Below are 8,388 nucleotides of genomic sequence, written 5' to 3'. Positions count from 1 at the left end.
TCTTGCCTAGAGAATTCCAGGGACAGAGGAGCCTGGCGGGCTGCAGTCCATGGGGTTGCAAAGAGTAGGGCATGACTGCACATAAGCAGGAGCAGGAGAGTGAGGTCTGGCTTTTGCTCTGGCTTCTGGGTGGTGGGTAAAGGGGGAGGGGGCCATATGTCTGAGTCTCTGGAATGTCCTGCCTAAAAAGAGAATCTGCCTTGACTGGAGGTGAAAAGCACTGCCCAGAAGGACTATATGATTTACAGTGGGGACTTGGGACACACTGCATCAGTTCGAACCCCCAGAGATGTTAGCCCCAGAGTCCAAGAGGGTCTGGAGACTAGAGATCAGCCATGTGGGTAATACTGATAGAGACTCAATCAAAACCGTGCAGCTGAAGGCTTCCCTGGTTGGTTGGCAGGGCCCTGTGCCTACCCCCATGGCCAGTGGCAGGTAACCCTGATCAAGACTCTGACGCCCTGGGAAGAGGAAGGAAACAGAATGAAGCCCAGGGTCATGACCACCATATTCCAGCCTCCAATTCCAAAGGGGAGAGAATTCTGAATTTGAACCTTGGCCTTCGAAATGGTTATGAAGGTTTTGTTTTGTTTTATTCAAATCAGCACGACAGCACGTATATTCTAAATTTAATAGGTTGTTAACCGGCTGTATTGGTGTACTGCCTTTGTGTTGAGACAGATGGTGCGCGTCTCCGCACTCCTGCCCTCAGCTCTGCAATGTGAGAAGCCGTAGATCCTTGAGGGTCAGAACTTCGCTTCTCCAGGCTCCTTCCTGATGAACGCATCTAAGAGATGATGCTCAAGGGTAACCAAGCCTCATGTCGGCCGCCAGCTCCAGGACGGAACCAAGAGGCAGAGGTCTTCCCGCTGCCCGAGCAGACCCTGTGCCCTTGCTCCCTGGCCAGATCGGGCCAGATCAGGCCGGATTGACCCGGTTCTGCAGCCGCTGAGTAGTTTTCTTGTCCCCTGATTTATGTCCCTCTGCTCTCGCCACCCCTCGCCCTCCCAGCTCCCCCGCCGAACCCCACTCCAGCCCCAACGCACCCAGTCATCCTACAGCCGGGCTCTGAGGTGGGGGGACCAGCACCCTCACGTGACTGAGGTGATGCTTCAGGAGTTCAGCCCTTCTGGGCCCATCCTCTCCATCTGGGTCTACAGGGCTCCCTGTGTGTTACTGTCCAGCAGCCAGAAGGTGAGAGCTGGGCCTGCCGGTGGGGCTAGTGAGAAGGCGGATCACCCCGCCCCCACCCCTTCTCCCCTCTCCCCGTCCCCCCTCCCCTCCCCTCCCCTCCTGTCTCCCCATCCCTCCTCACTCCCCTCACTCCCTGTCGACACCCTACCACCCCCACATCTCCCCACCCCCGCACCCTGGCCCAGCGCTGCCAGCAGCCTCAGCACACACACTCCCACCCCGCCGCCATGCCCCTCTGCTTTCCCGGTTGCAACTGGCTCTCAAACTTTAGACTGATGATGAATGGGGAGTAGAGTAAGAGTGGGTTCTCCCAGGCCCTCCCGCCAGTAGCAGTGGGATTCTGGGGCATGAAGCCTAGGTATCAGGTGGAGATGTTCCCACAGCCCCCGGGTTGGGGGGGGGGGGGTTGTTGGTCTTGCCGGCACCCCATGAAGCGCGGGGAGAAAGTGCGTTTCTGTGCTCCAAGCATACCCCACCCCACATGGAACCTTGTAACTTCAGGGGCTCGAGCCTCTTCCCGCTACTGGCCCGCTTGCCAGGGGGGAAGCCACGGAGACAACTAAAAGTTAATATGCATCACCGACTCAGTGGACATGAGTTTGAGTAAATTCCGGGAGTTAGTGATGGACAGGGAGGCCTGGCTAGCTGCAGTCCATGGCGTCGCAAAGAGTTGGACAGGAGTGAGTGATTGAACTGAAGTGAACTGAATATGGTGAAAAAACAGAAGAAGAAAAAAAAAAGACCATCACGTCTACATTCTCTCTGAATGTCTTGAAATGTATGTAGCAGCATGTTAAAAAGCAGTTCATCTCATTTCTGTGGAGGCGCCCAAAGGCTGAGGATGAAACCCTAACAACAGAGCGTCCCCACATCGAAGAGTGAGGGGTGAGCCTCCAACAGGTGCCCATGGTGGCCTAACCTGGACCAAAAAAAACCCAGAGGAGTAAAATGACTGTTTTATTTTACCCCCCAGCTTTCAGTCAGGGCCCCAGCTGGGATCCCCAAACTATCAGGGAAAAGGGCGGGGAGGGGCTGAGACGGCTTGACGGTCGCCTGGGTTTTCCCGGAGGTTTGGCTCCTCGGCTCTGCTGCGTGGCCTCTCCCACGGCTAGCTTGGGCTTCCTCATAGCATGGTAGGTGGATAGTGGGCCTTCTCACCAGTCTGCTGAATGCCGCCCCCTCAACCCTCCACCCCCAAGATGCCAGGCCTCCTAAAGGCAAGACTCAGCACTGGGACAGCATCCCTTCTGCCACATTCAGTGGGCCAAGGTGCATCATTGCAGGGCAAGGCAGGCTGGAGGGGGCAGGGCAGAAAGAGATTCCACTTTCCTGATGAGTTTGAGCGGGATGTGTGTACCACGAGCAAAGGAAGTGATGGTGATGATTTGCAGCTTCTGCAAGTGCAGGACTTGCAAAGGAGGGATCCGAAGACGTTTTGCAGCCCTGAGCTCTGTACCCAGCCAAGGATTTACAGTGTTTGAGGTTAGATATTAGAGAGTGTCTTTGGAGAGAGTTGTTGCACAGCAAGGCACTTTGCTTACCCTCTTCCTCCTTCACCTTGAGCCTAGTGAGAAAGGCTTCAGGGAAACATTCTGGTCTGATTCATTTTCCCAGCACTGCTTTCAGCACTCCCCTAAAGTGCAAGTCCTGGTGTTTACCCCCCAGCTGTAAACACCTTAGTTAAGAAGCACCAGCCTTTGGTATACCATGTACCTTGCAGCAACATTCATAACAGCCAAAGGTAGAAACAACCCAAATATCCACTGATGGATGAATGAATAAACAAAATGTGAAATATTCACACAGTGGAGTATTATTCAGCCCTAAAAAGGAAATAAATTCTGACACATGCTGCAGCATGGATAAACGCAGAAGACATCAGGCTGAGTGAAATAAGGCAGAAATGAAAGGACACATGTATGATGATTCGACTTATAATGAGGTACCCACAATAGACAAATTCCCAGAAACGGACAAAGAATGGTGGTTTCCAAGGGCTGAGGTGATGAGGGGAGGAGGGTGATGGGGAGTTAATGTTTAGTGGAAACAGACTTACTGTTGGGGAAGATGAAAAGTTCTGGAGATGGATGGTGGTATGGTGATGGTGAATGTGAATATACTTCATGCCACAGAACTATTACACTTAAAGATGGCTAAAATGGTAAATGTTATGGTCATATATTTTATCACAATTTAAAGAAGCAGCTGGATGACATCATCGACTCGATGGACATGAGTTTGAGTAAACTCCGGGAGTTGGTGATGGATAGGGAGGCCTGGCATGCTGCGATTCATGGGGTCTCAAAGAGTCGGACACGACTGAGCGACTGAACTGAACTGAACTGAAAGAAACAGCACTGGCCCTTGCTGGGAGGGATATCTGTGCTCTCTGCCCGTCACTAGGACGTCTCTAATCAGGGGAGAAGGATGGTAAACAGTGTCTTCGTTCTGAATCAGTTTTGTGATCTGTGTTGTAGAACCATTGGCCTAGTTTATCATGAGCTACATAGCCTGGTGTCAAGGGGACTGAGGTCCTCCCTAAGCTCACTGAGTGGGAGGAGTTGAGGAGGGGAAACTGAGGTCACTGAGTGGGAGGGAGTTGAGGAGGGGAGACTGAGGAAGGCACTGACCTGGCTGATGTAAGGGGCTGGTCATGGGAGAAGAGGTCATCAACTGAAGTCACAGAATCAGAAAGAATAAAACCAGCTACGAGGCAGGTCTTTCCCCCAAGGGGGTTCTGTATCAGTCAGCTTTTGCACAGAACATGCTGTACAACAAACAGTCCCCAAATTCCATGCTTAGAAGCATTTACTTGTCCTCTTTCTGGGTCTGCACTTTGGCTGGGTTTAGGTCAGTTTCTTGTGTATTTCATTCTGGAGCCAGAGTTCAAGACAGCAAGCCAAGCCCCAGACACTCACATCACATTCCCCCACCCCCACCCCCCACCCCTCACATCTTACCAGCCAAACAAGTCAGATGCTCAAACCCAATATAATGGGATGAGGATGTCTGCTATGCCGACTTCATGAATGTACTGTAAATGCACATGGTGAGAGAATGGAGCTGTGGTTAAGTGAGACGGAGACAGTGAAGATGCGGGACCATCCAAGCAACGGTAGGGCACAAACTGCAAGACAGACAAGACCTAACGACAGGACCTTTCAGGCTGAGCCAGTTAAAGATGTGAGAGCGTGAGCTCATGGTAGGACGGGCTCAGAGGGTCTCACAGCTTGAGTGGACCATGCTAGGATCCAGAGATGAGCTGCACCAGCCACAGAGCTAAGCCGGGACCAAGGGATGCTGAGAATGAAGACTCAGACAGTGTACCTTGTTTATTACTAGCAAAGTAGGAAACAGGCGGGCAGCCTGCATGGTGTGAGACGGGGTCTCAGCAGCCTGTGTGGAGAGCTACCCATGGGTCAGAGGAGCCCAGAGCGTGCACTTGACCTTGGAGGTTACTGAGGCTGGGCTCTGGGGAGCTAGGCCCAGCCCGCAAAGCCTTATTTGTGCAACATAAATTTCCCATTGGGCCTCAGCTCTATGCAGTGCTTTCATTTCTTGGTGCACACTGGGGCCGATGGGTCCAACTCATGTTATGAGGGGAGTTGCAAAGAGCCAAGGGGACACTCGTGCCCACGGCCCATGGGAGTGACTACACATTGTGCTTTCTGGAAGGGAGAGAAGCCTGAGAGGGAAAAGGCCAGGGCCCTGGGTCCATCTGGATCAAGTGGGCACTGACCTGTGCGCCTCCATGTTCTGTGCCGGGTTCTTACGTGACTCTGACACTCCCTCGCCTGGTATCCCCATCAGCCTGCTGGAATCTCACTCCTTGGTGCAGAGATGTTTATTGTGTTTTCTTTTTTTTTTCAGCTCCAATTGCAACATCATTCTACCCGTTCCATTCCCAGTTACCCCTTCCTTCCTTCCTTCCTTCCTTCCTTCCTTCCTTCCTTCCTTCCTTCCTTTTTCAGTGCCAGGTGAACTTGCTGAGCCCATCAGGTGGCAGGTGGGTGGAAACACCATCCTGCATGTGAGGTGCTGGGCTGGCAGGTCCCACACAGACAGGAGTGGCCACCCAGGTCTGCTGGATGCAGGCCCTTCCAGACCCGTATACCCGCAGCCCGTCACCTTGTGAGCTCTCGGATCCCGGGGGAGGGAAGAAACTCAGGCTCTGCAGAGTTGGCTCCAGGGACCGCAGGTTCTGGGGGCTGGAGACTCGGCAGGTGGGTGGAGACCATGGAGTCCCAAATTTGGAGTGGCGTGTTGTGAAGTCAAGTCACACCCCCTTTGTGAGGGAGGGGGACAAAGGAGAGAAAGGACCACCGTCGCCCAGGCCCGGTCACTGCATTGCTCCCTACCCGCCTTCCAACCCTGGGGGTGTGGAAGGCCCCTTCTTGAGTGCTGTGCTGCCCTAGCAGTCCAGTCCTCAGACCTGACACTTTACCCTGGAGGCTGACGGGCAGCAGAGAGTGTTCTGAGAGCTGTATCTGGAGCCCAGAGGAGGGAGCAGAGTGCAATGCTAACTTCGGAGCACCAACCATCACCATCACCCTTTCTGGACAGCCTCTCTCCAGCCCATGGTGGCTTTAAACATGGCTCCCGATTCATTGACACCCTCCCACTGAACCTGGGCCACCGGTGCTGCCTCTCCCCACAGTGCCCAGCGAGAGTGAGGCCAGGAAGCCGCCTGAGGGCATAAGGCAGGCAGTGCCATCCGCTTCCCAGGGCTCCTCCACTGGGCTGCAATCCCACTAAACTTGGCCCTCCAGCCATCACTATCCCGTGCCAGACATGAGTGACCTTGACCAAGCCATCTCAGAAGACATTCCCCTGCCACCACTCTCCAGCCCCCAGCCTGTCAAATCAGCCCCTGCCGAGGCCCCAGGCCCTGTGGAGCAGGACCCACCAGCCCTGCTGGGCCTGCCTGGGTCCTCCTGTCTGTCTCACAGCTTCAATAACCAAAACACTATCTCGGGGTCTGCAGATTAACACAGAGAGCTTTGCTGATTGAGTGTTCAGCGAAAAGAACAGAACTGCTTAGTGACTAGCCAGTTACAAGTGTCCTGCTCGGGCCCTCAGCAGGACATGACTCCCAGGTGGGCCAAGCCCAGTTCCCAGCCAGCTTCGCTTGTTTGTTCTGGGCTTTCCTTTCATGAGAGTATTCATTTCTTGGGTCCTTCCAGGCTTCTGTGAAGGCGGCCAGCCCTGGAACATTAACCAGCCAGGTTTGAAGGGGGGTGCTATGCTTAGTCACTCGGTTGTGTCCGACTCTTTGTGACCCCATGGACTGTAGCCCGCCAGGCTCCTCTGTCCATGGGATTTCTCCAGGCAAGAATACTGGAATGGATTGTCATTTCCTCCTCCAGGGGATCTTCCCAACCCAGGGATCGAACCCATGTCTTCCACATTGCAGGCGGATTCTTTACTTTCAGAGCCACCAGGGAAGCCCTTGGGGGTGGGGAGTGGAGGCCAGTTCCTCTTTGTCACTGTCACTTCCTAGAGCTGCCAGGAGATAAGGGGACAGGCAGTGCTTCCTGCCACTGGGAAATGAATCGCTGCCGACGTCAATTTTTAAAGGTATGGGGAGAGGGGGGTGGAAAACGGCAACCATGGGGAAATTTACAGGACAACTCCTGGATTCACCTCGAAATTCAAGTCCTTCCTGGGAACCAGGAACAATGTTACTGCTGGTTGTTCTTTCCTATAGGAGGGGGGATACAACCAACCTCAGGAGTGATGGTGCCTGTAGGCATTCTGTTTGCAGCTTGAATTGACTCTCTGTACGACACACAGCCTCGAGCGCCTCATAGTGTGTGTGAAGGAGCCTGAACTCCTTCCACGGGGCTCTCCCTGTCAGGGACACCCCATTTACCAGCTGTGTGACTGACTCCTTAGTTCAAACTGTGGTGTGTTTGCCTCTTAAATTGGGGTGTCCACACAGTTACAGAGCAGCCCAGGGCTTGGGCTTTGAGTCTTTGATTACAAGCAATAGAGACTCCAGCTTGCATGCGAAGTCACTCAGTCGTGTCCGACTCTCTGTGACCCCGTGGACTGTAACCCGCCAGGCTCCTCTGTCCATGGGATTCTCCAGGCAAGAATGCTGGAGTGGGTTGCCATTTCTTCCTCCAGGGGATCTTCCTGACCCAGGGATGGAAAGACTCCAGCTTCGTTAACAATAAAGGGCACTCACAGGGAGGAATGGAACCTAGAACTTGCAGCCAATCTAACCTGTTAAAGATGATTAAACATGACGACGTAGGTAAAATGCAAACTCTGCTCAACACCTCATGATACAAGTGGTCCCTATTCCCAAGGAAGGATCCAGGGACCTGCAAAATGGGGCAGAAGTCTGGACCTTTTTTATAGGATAAGGATTAGTTTCCATTGGCTGTCATGGCACCCAGGGAAGGAGTGACTCCATCTTGGGAGTAGAAATATATTTCAATCAACTGAAGTACAGTTGGCTCTCAGTCTCTGCCAGCTCTGCATTTGCAAATTCAATCAACTGTGGATTGAAAATATTTGGGGGGGAAATTCCAGAAAGTTCCAGACAGCAAAACTTGAATTTGCAGCACTCAGGCAACTGTTTACATAGCACTGACATTGTATTAGATTTTGTAAGTCATCTGGAGAAGATTTAAAGTTTTCAGGAGGCTGTGCATAGGTTATGTGTAAATGCTGCACCATTTTATGTGAGGGACTTGAGCATCCTCAGAGTTTGGTATCCATGGGGGTCCTGGAACCAGTGCCTGGGGGATACCGAGGGCTGACTGCAGTGCCACTCAAAGAAGTGAACTCCAGTGGCTTCTGCCTTTTCACCTCTGCCCCTTGCTTCTCCCTCCTCTGCACAAGGGAAGATTGTGATTCAAATTCCAGAGGTGCTCCTGGGTTCTGAGGAGTTTGTTTGGTCTAGCTTGTGTCAAATGACTGTCTCTTAACTGGAGAAGGGCATAGCGCCACGAATAACAATTTCCCCTGATCCACCTCGCAGGAGAGGAGTAATTCCATCCTCCCTCCACAAAACTGGGATGGTGTTACTGAAGAAGATGAATGGGTGCTGGCTTTCCTGCTCCTGCAAGGCTCTGGACCCCTGGAAGATGCTACTCTGACTTCTTGAGAAATGCTCCCACTAAGGGGAATGGATGCCCGAGAGAATAGACAGGGGGGCTTCTCGTTGAGCCATGGGTGGTCCAG

Source organism: Cervus elaphus, chromosome 23, assembly GCF_910594005.1.
Source record: "Cervus elaphus chromosome 23, mCerEla1.1, whole genome shotgun sequence".
Classification (NCBI taxonomy): domain Eukaryota; kingdom Metazoa; phylum Chordata; class Mammalia; order Artiodactyla; family Cervidae; genus Cervus; species Cervus elaphus.
This window is presented reverse-complemented; position numbering follows the sequence as displayed.